Genomic DNA, 16,529 nt, shown 5'->3' on the forward strand with positions numbered 1-16,529 from the left:
AGCTTTAACAATTTTTCAGTTGTATCGTTACGATAATAGCTGTAGTGTGGCAGTTTATAGTGATGTCAAGCACTGGGACAGCATGCCACATTATCCTGACTCTAGGCTGACCAGTCCTAACATTAACGTCTTAATACTGAGAGCCAAGCGAGGCAATTGTTAGTACCATTTTTATAAGTCTTTAGTGTGACTCGGCCTAGAATCGAACCAACGACCTTCTGCATTCAAGGTAAACGCTCTAACCACTAGGCCATCGGAACGGAGTTTGCGTCGCGGAAAGCCTGGAAAAGATTACATGCTGCCCTGAAGTAAGTATCCGGAGAAAAGCACTAAGTGTGGAATCAAAGTCAATTTAGCAGCCTGATGGCTCGCAGCTATCTGAAAGCGGTCCCATTAGAAATGGAGTAGAGGAGGTTCACCTTGTAATGCACATACTACAACCCCGTGGGTTACTGATTGGGGCAGCGACGACAGCTAAGGGCTCTAAAGATAGTGGATGAAAATGCAAGCCGTCTGGCAGATCTATCTGCGATTGCCGCTAAACGTCTTCCAAACAAGTTTTAGAGTCTCGACCCACATCAAGATGAACTAGGCCAATGTCTTTTTCAGCTGCACAAAGTTGGAGGGCGATTGAACGTCGCCAGTCTCTAACATTCTTCCAAGCCCATATCCAACAAGAATGCTACCTTATATGTATTGGCGCTGGAAAGGATTTACAAACAAGGACTGCTAAAGTGGCCCAAGCTGGTGAAGGTCGACTATGGGTGAAACTTTATGGGCTCTGTGTCGCAGCTTCTGGCCAGACATTATATGGTGTGCTGAGGCCAGCGTCCATAGAATTCGGGTTATTGTATGGAGGTTTAACCGAGACATGGCCGAAATGCCGTTTGGGCACCGATACGCACATGGGCTGCTGCTTTCTGATATAAAGGGTAATGAATTCAGCATTGAGTGGATTCGACGATTGTCAGCCGTTTTAGCTGCCCTGAATGGAGAGACTTCTAGGCCTTTTGATCCAACACCAGCCTATGTCATCCGTGATCCGTCCATGCCATATATGGCTCTGCGGGGAAAGCCACATGGGCAGTCCATAGATGCCTATGCCTTTGATCAGTACTTTGGGGTAGGTGGGACCCGCTGAGCCATTGTTTCGGTATTGTCACTGAATGCGTACATTACATTCAACAGATGGGATATCCATGGGTAGTCCGTCATATACTGCCTCGATAAGTCACCCAGTGCGGTAGGTATTGGCCGCCTCGCCAATGGACCAACAAGAAGGTCTCCACTTTTTCTTCTTCTGAAATTACTGGTATCGTAGACAAACCGGGTCGGACCTTATTTCATACCAAAGTTTTACTCACTTTCGGTCTATCTGACGCTCGCTAGTAATTAATAAATTTATTTCAACTGACCTTGTTATCTGGATGGTAAGTAAACTCCCCCTTCGTTTCACCCATGGCATTAAATCCTTCAGAGCACTCACGTTTTAGTATTAATCCCTGTTAGAAAAGAGCACAAAAGTATACATCTATTAATGACCTTTTCAAACATTGCTGACGCATGCGCGGAAAGCAGCATCACCCCAAGGCATACACAATGCATGGAAAGCTTCTTATGAGGACCATGTCACTACGAACTGACTAATGCTTAGGGTGGAGCTGCAGTTAGGTCGGGCGTTTCCAAATCACCACTGTCATCAGTTTCTGGCTGTGATAGCTGCACATATTGTGGACTATGCCGGGTACTTTAGTTTCTTCCAGGCTTAGTCAAACTGCTGGGTGCAGCTGTATGTAGATCCTTGGTATTGACCAGTTCAACACCGTAGTGTTGGCTGGCGTCACAAGTGAAGGTTATGTGTTGCCACACAAAAACACTTCTCCAGGTAGCCTACTGGCTCTTTCTCAAGTTCGATTAGTTTGACTACCGCGTCACTTACTCTGTGTATAACCAGATTGAAGGTGGTGGTGGTTTTGCCTTCACATCGCTTGACCATGTAGCAGAAGGAACACGGGGATTGGCTGGCAGTATTCTCAGTGTTGTTGTAGGTAGGGTGAACCTCGTTCCTTTTTATGAGTACATTAAGGTCTTGGGGTCAGCGTGGATAACATAGGCTACAGCCATCTGATGAAAAATATTCTTAAAGTATAACATATTCTTTCCAGGCTTTTGGTACAAATGACCGCTGCGGCTTTAAGCTTGAATCGTGGCAGTCTTTATTGTTTCCCTAGAGAATCTCAGATTGACAGAAGTCATTGAGACATCACCAGCAATCGCGGTTAGATATTTATGTTTGCTACTGATTTATACCATTCAGAAAAGATCTTTAAACCATGCATTGTGGTGTCTTTCATATATGGTAAGCAGCATCAAGTTAATGGTCTTGACCAGCACTTTTTTGAGATGCAAATAGGATGTAGTCTCATCCAAAGACTTTAAGAGCTATGGTGGGATTAAGATTATTTTTTTTATCTCTGGTACCTTCTTCGAAAACTTATCAAAGTGGAGAGTTTCCGAAGTTCTCATGTACTTACAGTACTCTCTAGTACTCTCGGGGCGATGGTCGTTAGTCATCTGGAAGACATTGGGCTCATTGGACAACCCATTTGAAGCATTGGGTGTCTCAGTTGTCTACATTTATGACTGCTCTTTTTGGGGATCCGCTTGACGTGGGAATACATCCTTTTCCTCGAAACTGTCAGTACTGGGAATTGTATTGCATTAATTCCACACATGAGTAGCCACCATTATGATAGCATGTTCAGAATCTTTTCCAATTGTTCCTCGATCTTTGCAAAAGTTTTAACAACCAGTTCTTTGAGATCAGAAGGCAATATCGCCACTCTGCTCGGCTAAAAATAAAAAGACCTCCGTGGATATAACGTCTTCTTCCGTAATATCTTCTGTCACGATTTTTACCTTATGGTTAAATTTAACACCATTCTTTGTTCTTGAATGATGTATATCATGCCGGATGTCGTAGATTTGAGTAGCTAAGATAAATTGGCTATTTGCGGATGGCTAAGTGGCACAGGAGCATGATAGTTGACAAATCTTTTGTTGTCTCCAAACCATCCTTGTAGTTTTGGGTCAATTATGGCTTTCTGCCATATATGCTGCAAAAAGTGATGCAAAGGTAGGATAAAGAATATTCTAACATCTGCTTCAATTTTGTATTCTTTATCGGGTATTAAAAAGGCATAATTAATACATTCTCTTCTTGTTCCTATCGTTAAAATAATGTATTCATCGTACCATAAACGTCTTATTTTTAATAAACAAACTGATAGGAAATTTTGATTTAGTGAAAATGTATAATTTATATAATTCTGGACCAAAAATTAAAAACCACTTAACAATTATGAACTTTAGTTTCCTTATTTAGCATCAACACCACACATTGTTTTCTCAATTAATTTTCAATATTTTGATTGAAATGTTTGATTACTCTGCTTCTACGATTAATCCTTCCTTTCCATTTTTTTATTGCGATAAATTAAAATTCTTAGTCTCCACTTTTCCAAAAAACGTTACAATCCAACCAAGAAAGTTTTCTTTTCAGTGAGTAAACTAATAGAACATTATATTGTAAATTTGCCTAAAATTTAACATTTCTAAAATTTCGCTTAAAAATTAGGAAATCATTCTTGGAATAAAGTTACTATCCTAAAGTGCCACCTCTTAATTCAGTAGCCGAAGAAGCTTGTAATTCCAATCTATTTCGGGATTGCCCCAAAAGTAGTCTTGTCACACATAGTGACTAATGTAATAACAACAACATTCGCAAGTGACAAACACATTGATTCGAGAGAGAATGAATAGGCCCACTGTCTTAAGAGGATCTCAAAAGAGAAAGATTGAACTAGATAAAACTAAAACTGGTGAATATATATGATCAACTGGGGTGCCGAAGTACTTTGATGGGCGAATCAATGTGAACTTAAAGACCTACACCCCTTGTGTACAAGGATGCATCATCTTCCACTTGTACAAGCGAAAAGAAAACAACCAATTATGTCATAACTATCGGGGCATCGCTTAGATGCAAAGAGCTGGCAACATCTTTCCAGATCGTCGACTCCATGGGAAATGCCATGAACAGAACTCCAACCTGTACACTACATTCATCTACCTGACAAAAAAGCCTATGACACAGTCAGCTGTGGAGGCCTTAGGAAGTTCATGGCAAAATGTAGTTGCTCAGCGAATTTTATTGTGATGGCTTGGCAATTACATGGTGGCATGCTCGCTCGTGTTGTAGATGACGTTGAGTTATATGAACAATTCCCACTCACCAATGAAGTCAGGCAGGGATGTGTGTTGGCCCCCAGCCTTCTTGAGGATGATGTTCGCTGCCGTGGTTACTGATACTTTCCGTGACTATCTACATCTAATGGCTAGCTGTGCAATCTGATAAGACTGCATTCAAAAGTGATCTCACAGGAAGTGACTGTTCATGAATTCCTATTTTCTGACGACTGTTCCCTGAATGCCAAATCGGAGTCTGACATGCAACACAACAGGTACTATTTCTCTTCAGCGTATTACAGTTTTTGACTCACAATTGGTATCGGGAAGACAGATGTAATGATCCAGCCTGTATCAGGAAACCCTTATGTATAGCGTATCATCACTGTAAATGGCCAACCCCTCGAGGCGGTGGGCAAATTCCTCTATCTCGGCAGTACAACGTTACGGGCAGTTCGCATCGATGCCAAGCAAGCATGTTCTTTGGCGGACTAAGTGCAAATTTGTATGACCGAAGAGCATCAGTCTACAAACAAAACTTAACATCTACAAAGCCATTGGGGGACAAATAAAATCATACATTAAATTTTTCATAATTGGCAAAATTAGATTGGAGCATTGAAAAATCCACAGACTAAAATATTCAGTTTATCAGCTATTTGCTTTAGAACACTAATGGTTCATGACGTTTGAATCTTTTTTGTAAACGTGCTTTAGCAACACCGATTGCGCGGAATTGTGGAGGGAGAGTTGGTAATAATTATGACGGTAATATTCCTCTCAGGGTTAGGAAAATCACCAAATAGTCTTATGTTTGCTCTATATTTCTTTCACTATCGATCCGAATTACATATTAATCTGTTCCGAATACTATTTCTGCATTTATGTAATTACCGCATCCTTTGTCGCTATAATTATGTACTATTTAAACAAGGTTATTCTTCATCTTTAAGTCGAGTTATGGATATTGAATTTATTGTGTGTGCTTGACTTTTATCCATGATTTAGGGTATAAACTTTGCCTACCTGATTTTGGTTATGCTTGTTAAGATATTTACTAAAATGTGTGTCCAAGGCCTAACCTTGTTTATGAACTTAGCTGGTCCTGGAAGCGAACTTGTGTCATTTCGTGGGATTTTCCGTCGCAAATTTAGGTTTTCCAGACTAGTATTTTGTCTCGTATGACAAGAGGGTATTTGTATATAAATGGCTATTTTGGTTACCAAATATTCATTATTGTTTCATATCAGTCTCTGGGAATGTATGAATAGAGTTTGCAGTTGTGTTAACATGTAGTTTCGAAGGCATTTTGTATTCAAATAATGAATTGGAACTGGATAGTGTTGATTGACTTTATGGACTAAAATTCTTACTTTTCGATTATCGTGATCTGATTACAAGATATTCCAGATTGTATCACTGTAGCACATCAGGATATTCAATTCTACTGGACTTCATTCAGAACAGTCTATACTTCTAAACATATGATAGCACCTGTAGGATTATTTGGGATTTAATTCACAATACTGTAATTGTTTTGTAAGTTTTCACTTGTGTGATAGGGAAATCAATTGTTTTTGTATAATTTAAATTAAATATTTCGTGCAACTTTTTTCCTCACTTATTTTAATACTTAGAGTCGTACAGATTCAAAGTTCTAATATAATTGCCATATTTTATATCGGCACAGTCACACATTTTAGGTAAAATTTAATTCTGGTCCTGTAAAATGATTTGGGCAGAAATTGACACTAGGACGGTGGGCATGTACCGAAAACGTTGTATAGCTATATTTTGGGTTAACAACAGGAGGGCTATCAATATTTACGATTGCAGAAATTGGGTCGTAACTGTTTGCTTTCAATGTTCTATGTGCCACACTGTTAATGCATCTTGTTTTTTGGTTTTTTTTTACACCGCGCCATGCTATAGTGAAAACAAATAGTCCTGCCAACGCATACGATAAGCGTATCTCCCTCTCCCACACCCCAGCCATTTATTCATATTATTCTGCTACTGGTATAAAATGGAGTGGAATAGTTTTCACTTGAGTCATTGAGGGACCCGCGAGGCGATTAATGTTATAATGTTCACTAACCGTTTTCGACAAGGAACGCTGGTTAAACGGCTCGAATGTTTGAGCATTTAATGACATATCTTATCAACAATTCTTTACCTAGTCATAAAGAGAGCTGCTAAACCGCGCATAATTGTTTGTACTAGATGGAATTCAGAGTGAATTCGATCACAAACCTGACTTTACTATTTGAAAACCCATGCAAGGCATATGTTTGTAAAATCACATGATTAAATATTCTTAAACAGGTAATTATTAAGTGGAAAGCACGGCTTCAAATCTTTCCCATTTAAAATGAAAGGCTCGTTGATTGCGATGTATATAAAGCTTACGGCTCATACAGTATATTGGTCAATGTAATCAATATTGAATGATATAGTAATGCCAACATTGAATCACACAGTTAATGGGATATAATGTGCAAATACTTGGTTTCTAAAGTGCTTTCATTACATATTATTCCAAGGAAGGTTTTGTTTGATGGCACAGTCAAATGAATGGATTCTTCAATTTGTTCTTGTTGTTGTTGTTGTTATGGGGTTTAACGCCATTTTTCAGCACACGATAGGCTATGCATGGCGGCCAGTATTAATGGTGGAGGAAGGACCCGGGAAAACCCCGGGAAGAACTACCGACCCACGAGAAGCTACTGGTAAACTTTCTCACATACTCTTCAATTTGTATAAAAGTGCATAGATTGTAGTGGAATATGCAGACGCAATCTTTGACCACCTCAAAAACTAAAAGTAACTGCGATTGGATAGCTTGATAAATTCGTCTAAGTAGTGTTGTGTGACATTGATGACCTAACTATAATACTTGACTAAGGAAATTATTGTAGAGGAAACAGTAGATTTTTAATTTTGATTAGTACCAAAATGTAGTTGTCTCACGAACAGCGTAAACATAAATGAAGACATTGAAATCCTGTTGTACATCACTCCCGACTATGTTACATTGTAGTGGATGAAAAAGCCACCAAATCTTCCCTTTTTATAATACATTCCATGTTGGCCAGACTTGCAGATTTGTCATAATGCTTGGAATGCTCATTGGTAATTAGATGGTAATAGAGTTAATGGTTACTTTGAAAAGAAAAATAACTAAGCACATTAACAACAATATTTCTCAACATCTTTATAGAACAATTGGTTTAATGTAAATATTCGGCGTCTATAAAATTGTTCACAAATCTAGTGTAGACATTCCTCGACCTCCCACCCCATTTTTAATCACACACAAAAATTAAATGGGTTGTCGCATTCAGATGTATGGTATCTACGTAACATAAGACGGTTTGTTGTAAGCTAAGGTCATTTTAACGACGGCCGTGACCCGCTTCTCAATGAGGCGCATTGTCCCAGTCGTCATAGAGATAAGCACAAAAAGACTATGTGCAAAAGACGAACCTTATACATTCGTGATCCGCTAGAAAACTGCAGTTTAAAATGGAACAATATGACTATACACAGGTGATGGTATCACGCATATTTAACGATTTAAAAAATGTACCAAATACTCCTAGGTATCCTTACACGGCGTGCTAATGCTTGTGTATGGAATATGTATATGCTTCGTCTATATGCCGTATTAAGACACGTATAACGTAATCAAAGATGATTATGAGAAATGATGTCCCACCTGCCACTCTATTTCTTATTTGAAAAATCAGTAACTTGAGAAAAAAAGCAGAATTTAAAGCTTGTTACGGTACAGCGAAGTGCAATTGATGCAAAATTAGTTTGCAAACTGTTTCAGATTATGAAAGCGTTGAGGAATGTGAAATAAATTCAAATAATTTGCCCAAACGCTTTTCTTTTTTTAGATAATAAATACAGCAAGTATGCGAAAGTCAATGATACATCAATCTGTACATATATATATATGTAAATATATATGTAAATATATATATATATATATATATATATATATATATATATATATATATATATATATATATATATATATATATATATATATATATATACTCTTCCCTAGGTATTTTTGTATCAATGTTATATTATCACGTGAAAAAGTGATGAAACTGTTGGTTCGTGTGGGAATGTAAAATTGAACTGGACCCAAAATTGGCGTGTGGAAATGTCATAAGAGGTCTACATTTCCTATGTGGAAACGACGATATTGGGATGTAGGGTAAAACACGATACTCATTTATTCAAATGCGACAACGCAAGAAAGATAGCGTGCATAGATAATATAAGTCGTCTATATGCCTGATTTGCCCTTACATATCGTGTTGCAGATATAATAGCCGCGAAAGCAAAGCAATGCGATTTCTAAAAGTCACAGCAAGTAACTTTGTATATATTTATCCTTTATGTTGAGATATAACTTCCCTTTGGATTACTTGTGAAGGAAGGTAGGTATTTCGTTTTTACGTATTCAAATGTTGGCCGACGAACTACAGATTGTAAAATAGCTTTTCCTACTTTCAATATTTTCTTTTCGCATTTTATCTGCCCTGAAGATATTACTTACTTTGTTGAAAATTCTTTCTCGTATTTATTAAGAATATATTTTTAGTCTGTGTTCATTTACGTATCCCATAATAGTTTTCTTATATTTTGATAGCCTTTATTACTCGGATATTCGTGTGTGTAGCTCATTGATACATAACCTGTATAATTTTCAAAACAGTTAGGAATGTTCGTTTTTAATTAAACCTCATCTTCGCTTCAAACAGACAAGCGTATTCTAACATTTATTGATGTTTGTCTAATGAATATGTTGTTATTTCAATCAAAATCGGCATCGTCGTCCAAGAAATTTGTGAAATTAATCATACGTGATCGATTTAAAAATATTATCAGGTTATAACACTGAACATTATAAGATGTTATATATATATATATATATATATATATATATATATATATATATATATAGTAAAATGCATCTTTAAGTGGTTACATTATGACTGCATGTGATGCAAATGCTCACGATCATAATATGAGTACTTTATTCAAGTACTTACGCAAACCTTTTGTATAATTCATTTCGTGTTCTTGACATTTCATAATCACATAAATCAAAAGAAAAAAGAATGTTGCATTCCTTGCATTTTTAAGTCGCTGATTGACTTTTACGACGTATATATTTGCAAAGCAACTGCTCATTGTTCACAATTATGTGTATGTTAACAACATGTACATAACTTTACTTTGTTACTTAAAAGAACAAATATGCACTGTGAGATTAAGTCTGTATTGCAGTTTCTCTTTAACGTACATCATCATTACAACAAATATACTATGAACAAACAATAATGTCCATTCAATTGACCCGAATCCTCACTATCGTGAATTTTGCATGGATTGTCAGTAAAGAATAGGGAATGATTACAAACAGAAGCTTTGTTTAAGTCACTCTCCAAAGTGACATGGCGCTAAGAGAACTTTGATATTGCGTGAATTTATTTATTTTTTATTTTGCGTGCTAAGAATTCATTAATTGCAAGAGAAAATCAACATAAACGAGACATTGGCAATGCGGGAAATGTTGGAGACGAAAAGACGGATAAACACACTGACACAGGAAGAAAGGAAACACAAAATAAATATAGTCGATATATTGATCTATTACATTCATTTTAAAACAGGCTCATCTTGCAAAATTTTAATGCTAAACTATGTTGATAATTATTGCAGTCAAACACATCAATGCGTGCAACTTTGTCATAGGCACAAAGCAATCTGAAAGTAAAGACAAACATTTAACACAAATACATTTTTCAGCTGGATATCATTTACACTATTATAGGATGGCAGATATCCTACGGAATCATTTATGTTTTTCTACGGCAAAGAAACACAAATCGGTTGTATAGAGCCGAAATATTGAAGTAAAGTGCTTTGTCTAATAACGCACCACGGTAGCCTACCGTGTTGTATATGAACTTGCGCTCTTTCGATTGGATCTCCAGAACGTTATCAACAGAGCCAAAGCGGCTCATAGAGAGAATAAAACAGGCAGATAATCATGAAAGATAATAGCAGCAAAAGGGGCAACTACATATCTTATCGAGATAAATTAATAAAGAGCAAAGGCTTCTTTCAAGAAACAGAAATGATCAAAATGTAAAATGAACTACATGTATATGCAGTTAAAATGGACAATTGCCGTTGACACTTTCAAATCGAAAAGCAAAACATAAACACTTATGCAAGGAGCCAAAAGGCGGTTCCTCTATTGGTCTATCAAATGGATCGTAGATTATGTTAGCCCAAGTATCACACCCAGGATAAAATATTCTGTAATATTTACCAGGAATTAGAATTATACATTATAAAAATAAAACTACACCGGGAAAATAGTGAAAGTTTACTTTCGCATAGCAAATTATTTGATAAAAAGGGCAGATCAACTGGTGGAAAGTGTTACGGTTTCCTCGATCTGGTTAAAAAAAATATCTTGATAAATATTATCAATAGTCTCATCTGTCCAAAGACAAATAAGGACATTAAGTTAGGAAATTATTTTATTTTAAACAATTCATTGTAAAATTGTAAAGATAGACTTATTTGTTGAGGCTAGATTATCCGTGTTTATAGTGCCTATCAGCACACCAGCTGCGTCGAGAGGGGGGATCTGCTGCATGAGCAACAGCTGATTCTCCATACCATCCTGCCCAGGTTTCATAGCTCCACTGGAGAGGACACTCCAGCGTCGTCGTACGGCGTCGGCACAACACGAGAAGTAGCAATTTACCGGTTCCAAGTCAAAGCTCGATTGGCGTAGAGCTTGGCGCCAGGGGTTACTTCTGACGGTGGGAGAGATCATCAGATCTCACTGGACAGCTACCGCCCGCCTCAAGCTGGGCAGCCCCCAGTCAGTAAGGTGCTTCCCACCATGGCCTGCCTGCCTCACTGGGTACGTGGAGCTTAGAGAACCATCTCGACAAGTGGGCCACAAAACTCTGCACCAGGAAAGACTAAAAGAAGAACTAAAAAGACTCCAACTCTTCGTTTCGCAACCTAGAACATCAGGACCATGTGTCCTGGATTGACCACTGACCTACAGCAGATCGACGATGCACGTAAGACTGCCGTCATTGACAGAGAACTCTCCCGACTGAACATCGACATTGCCTGCCTCCAGGAGACCCGACTGGCTGACAGCGGCACCATCAGGGAAGCCAATTACACATTCTTTTGGCAGGGGAAGCCCTTGGATGAACCTAGGCAGCATGGTGTAGGCTTTGCCGTCAAGAACACGCTAATCGCCTTCATTGAACCTCCATCATCAGGTACTGAGAGAATCGTTGCCCTCCGGCTGTCAACATCCTTAGGCCCGGTCAACATCTTCAGTGTGTACGCCCCAACCCTCTACTCCACCTACGAGGAGAAAGATAAGTTTTATGAGGCTCTGGATCAGGCAATATCCAGTATCCCCAACAATGAAAGCCTTTACTTACTAGGAGACCTAAATGCTAGAGTGGGAGCTGACCATGAGGCCTGGTCCACCTGTCTCGGCTTTTACGGAAGGGGCAAGATCAACGAGAATGTCAGCGACTGCTGGAGATGTGCTGCTCCCACAGCCTATGTGTGAACAACACTTTCTTCAAATGCAAGGAGATCCACCAGGTGTCATGGAGACACCCACGTTCACGCCACTGGCACCAGCTAGACCACATCATCACCAGGCGTCTAGAACTGGCCAGTGTCCTCCTTACCCGCAGCTACCACAGTGCCGATTGTGACACGGACCATTTTCTCGTGGCCAGCAACGTGCGAATATTACCCAAGAAGCTGCACCACGCCAAGAAGAAGGGTCACCCACGTATCAACACCTGCTGTGCAAGCAACCCAGAGAAAACACAGCAGTTCATCAGCAAACTGAAGGAAGCCCTCACCAAAGTGACACCTGATGACACCATTGACTCCAAGTGGTCTCATATCCGTGACTCTGTGTACAATTCAGCCATCACAGCTTACGGGAAGAGGGAGCGAAAGAATGTCGACTGGTAGGAGGCAAACTGGGAGGAGATGGAGCTCGTGACTGAGGCAAAGATGAAAGCCCTCCTGGCATACAAGGCTGCACCTAGCCCCAGAACACTACAAGCCCTCAGGATTGCAAGGAATAACGCCCAGAATACCGCCCGCCGCTGTGCCAACACCTACTGGCTGAACCTTTGCAACAGTATACAGACAGCTGCTGACACCGGGGATACAAGAGGAATGTATGAGGGTATCAAAAAGGCGACAGGCCCCCCCCCCCCAGCTACAAGACCGCCCCTCTCAAGTCCAAGACGGGCGAAGTCATCACAGACCAGGGGAAACAACTGCAGCGATGGGTTGAGCACTATCTCGAGCTATATGCAACCCAAAACAATGTCACTGGAACTGCCCTGGATGCCATTCCAGACCTGCCTGTCATGGAGGAGCTAGACACACAGCCCACCCTGGAAGAGCTCGGAAAAGCCATCGATTGCTTTGCCTGTGGGAAGGCTCCTGGAAGCGACGTCATTCCGCCTGAAGTCCTCAAGAGCGGAAAACCATCACTGCTCCAGCCCCTACACACACTCCTCTGCCTTTGCTGGGAACAGGGATACATCCCACAGGACATGAGTGACGCCAACATCGTCACTTTGTATAAAAACAAAGGAGACCGTAGTGACTGGAACAACTATCGGGGCATCTCCCTCCTCAGCATCGTCGGAAAGGCTTTCGCCCGTGTTGCCTTGGCGCGCTTGCAGATCCTAGCCTCCCGCGTTTACCCAGAGTCCCAGTGTGGATTTCGAGCCGGCAGGTCAACTGTAGACATGATCTTCTCACTACGTCAGCTGCAGGAGAAGTGTCGCGAGCAGCAGATGCCCCTCTACATTGCCTTCATAGACCTGACGAAGGCGTTTGACATGGTTAGTCGGAGTGGACTCTTCAGACTCCTGCAGAAGATCGGCTGTCACCCACGTCTGCTTGCTCTCATTATGTCGTTCCACGAGAACATGTACAGCACAGGGTGCTTCAATGGCGCAACATCTGAAGCATTCCCAGTCATTAGCGGAGTCAAACAAGGCTGCGTCCTTGCACCGACGCTCTTTGCCATCTTCTTCTCCATGCTTCTCCAGTACGCATTCAAGGACTGCAGCTGACGGCAAGCTGTTCAACATCGCCCGTCTCCGTGCTAAGACTAAAGTCACAGAGGTACTCATTCGCGAATTGCTCTTTGCCGACGATGCAGCCTTGACATCACACACGGAAGATGGAATTCAGCAGCTGGTATACTGCCTCTCCCATGCATGTAAGGAATTTGGACTGACCATCAGTTTGAAGAAAACGAATGTCATGGAACAGGACACAGACTCCCCTCCCTCTGTCTCCATCGATGGGTACAATTTGGAAGTTGTCGAGAACTTCACATACCTCGGGTCTAACATCTCCAGCTCACTCTCCATTGATTCTGACGTGGGCGGCATGATTGCCAAGGCAGCAGCAGTGATGGCCAGACTTAACCAAAGGGTCTGGAACAACCCCAACCTCACAGAGAAGACCAAACTGCGTGTCTACCAAGCCTGCGTGCTCAGCTCACTTCTCTACAGCAGCGAAACATGGACCACCTATGCAAGACACGAGAGGAAACTCAACAGCTTCCACCTAAGATGTCTGCGGCGCATTCTGCACATCCAGTGGCAGGACAAAGTACCCAACACAGAGGTTCTAGAACGCGCCAACATGAACAGCATGTTCTCCATACTCAGCGAGAGGCGCCTTCGCTGGCTCGGCTATGTGAAGAGAATGGACCTAGGTCGCATTCCCAAGGACCTGTTATATGGGAAGTTAGCAGAAGGTGCACGACCAACTGGACGACCACATCTGCGCTACAAAGATGATTGCAAGAAGGATATGAAGACAGCAAACATCAATGTCAACGACTGGGAGAGCTGTGCAAACAACCGTTCCAGCTGGCGTCTAGCTGTCAGGCAGGGAGTTCAAAATGCAGAGGAAAAGAGAAGAATAAAACAAGCTGAAAAGAGAGCTAAAAAGAAGGATAAGCAAAAGCGTACTTTGGAGCTATGCCATCGTCTCCCGTAGACGGACGGATGCCAAGGATTCCAGTGCCTATCGAATTCGTGTCTGTCTGTTCGACTTGGTAATATCGTCAGCAGGAAAATGAATTATGCAGTCATAGTCTTAGCACTGAAATAAAACTAGACATTCCAATAAGATCTGGTTAGCTTTTTTTTGAAACCTTGGAATTCAATAGAAATATAATTTTTGTAATATACCCAGTGTCGTTGCAGTTTTGTAATATGTGCCACTTTTGGATTTAGGCCCAAACTGCATTTATAAACGGGGGGAATATTGTTGTCTTCCTCGTTTGTGTTATATTGGGTCTATTAGAACTGTGCAAATTGACACTATTTCATATTAGGTATATATTGAAACTGCTGAAGCACAATCTGCAGTTTCTTTAGCTTTCTTAAAGTAAATAATGAATTGGGAATTTACACTTATTTGTGAAGCGACGGAGAATGTATATAACACATGGCATGTGACAACATAATAATAGCACTGTAGTTGCTTAGTGAACTCGTGAAATTGACGAACACTATTTTGTAGAAATTTATATTTATATTCTTGTGTTAAAAGGTATTACAAAGGTTCATTTGAAAGAATTTGGAACCTTGCAAAATAAATCAGCTTTTAAAATGGAGATGTGCTTACGTATAAGTTTCATTCTCGCTATGGTACTTTCTTTCAAATGTAGTCAAATTCAGCAATTTGTAGTAGAAAAATAAGTTCGCAAGGGTAGGTTTGCAGGAGTCAAGTGTAAACGTGTTGAAGCAAGATAGAACTGTCAGTAGTTATAAGTGGTACATGAGACCCAAAATGTCTGATGAGACCCAGACATGTAATTAACATGGGAATATCACTTGAAGCCCAAACGGGAAATTAACATGGGTGACGCCACAACACTGGTCATTGGGGATAAAAGGCAACAGTGTTGCAAGTGACTGATCTCATCAGAATGGATTCTTAGTACCAGCGTTCTAGTTTACCACAATACGAGATACTCTAGGTAAGTAAGGGAAAACTCTGTGTGAAATGTTTATAGCCTCAAAAAGATTTATTGGGTCAAAGAGTTAATAGAGTCAAAAGAGTTTATGATGTCAAACGGGAAGGGTGATGGTAAAAGAGTTCTATGTCTCGAACTATGAACTAAAACATACCCAGACAAATACTTATTTATCACCAACACAATGATGTAGGGGATGGGGGGCAGAAAATGGTCAAAAGCTAGCTTTTCGAGTCAAATGAGTGGTCATGAAAAGAGCCGCTGAAGATGTTGTTAACCACAGACATTAAACACACTTATCATCGCACTGCTCTTCTTCTATTCCTCAAGCTAAGTCTCACGCCGGGAATTGTACATGAAGACTATCTACAGACAGCTTGCTTTCCCTCATAACTCCTTCTCTTCCGAATCTGTAATATTCGATATAGCCCATGATGATTTCACATACATGAAGTAGTCCGGGGAGAACAGCATCCTCGAAGTTAGGGGAGACGACTCAACCTTTGTCCTCATTTTATCATGAGAACAGGTAAATCCATGAAGCGAACCACTTTTTTTTATATTTTAAGACCAATCCATTCAACTAAGAAATTAACGATGCATTGGGGTGAAACTGAGGATGAGACGATCAGGGTTGACATGGCGTCTACAAATCAACCACGGTTATATATAAACAAGAGAATGATTTTAATTGGAATTTAGTCTATTTTCTTTCCTGGTTGCAAGAATCTGTACGGGTACCAGTACCTACACTGACTTCTCCTTCCTTACCTCGTATATATGATTTTAGAAAGATGCAGAAAGAAGAATTGGATACATTTTCACAACAATAGAAGAAATAAGAACAAGCCATTGTCATCCAATAACAATGTCAAGAAGAGGAAAGAAGAAAACAAGATGAAGAGGAGAAGAGGAAGTGCGAATCAGAGATGGGTGGTGAAACTCGAACGTTGGCGGTGCTATTAGACATTTTGACAGAATTAAGGTATATGAGATAAAAGTATTAGACTTCTTTAAATCGATCCAAGAGAGAGAGAGAGAGAGAGAGAGAGAGACAGACTGAGAGAGAGACGTTCCAGTGCACGACATTCGAAACCAGTCATCATTAATTCTACGCTGACTACCCTTGAAAAACCAGCATCAGCGATCATAACAAAATCGTTCACAG

At 40.3% G+C, this 16,529-nt stretch overlaps 1 protein-coding gene across 2 annotated transcripts in view; it reads left to right on the forward strand.

Moving 5' to 3' along the window:
• LOC149798487 (uncharacterized) overlaps positions 1-16,529 on the forward strand; it is a 74,968-nt gene that overhangs the window by 26,139 nt on the left and 32,300 nt on the right. The window contains exon 1 of one of the 2 annotated variants that reach the window (XM_089963687.1): positions 8,601-8,705. The exons of the other annotated variant lie outside the window; for it this stretch is intronic. The gene's annotated coding sequence lies outside the window, so the exon portion shown is untranslated. Of the gene's footprint in view, positions 1-8,600; positions 8,706-16,529 lie in introns of those variants that run through there. 2 annotated transcript variants of the gene reach the window in all.

Source organism: Sinohyriopsis cumingii, chromosome 6 (genome assembly GCF_028554795.1).
Source record: "Sinohyriopsis cumingii isolate HCF-2022 chromosome 6, ASM2855479v2, whole genome shotgun sequence".
In the NCBI taxonomy this organism is placed as follows: domain Eukaryota; kingdom Metazoa; phylum Mollusca; class Bivalvia; order Unionida; family Unionidae; genus Sinohyriopsis; species Sinohyriopsis cumingii.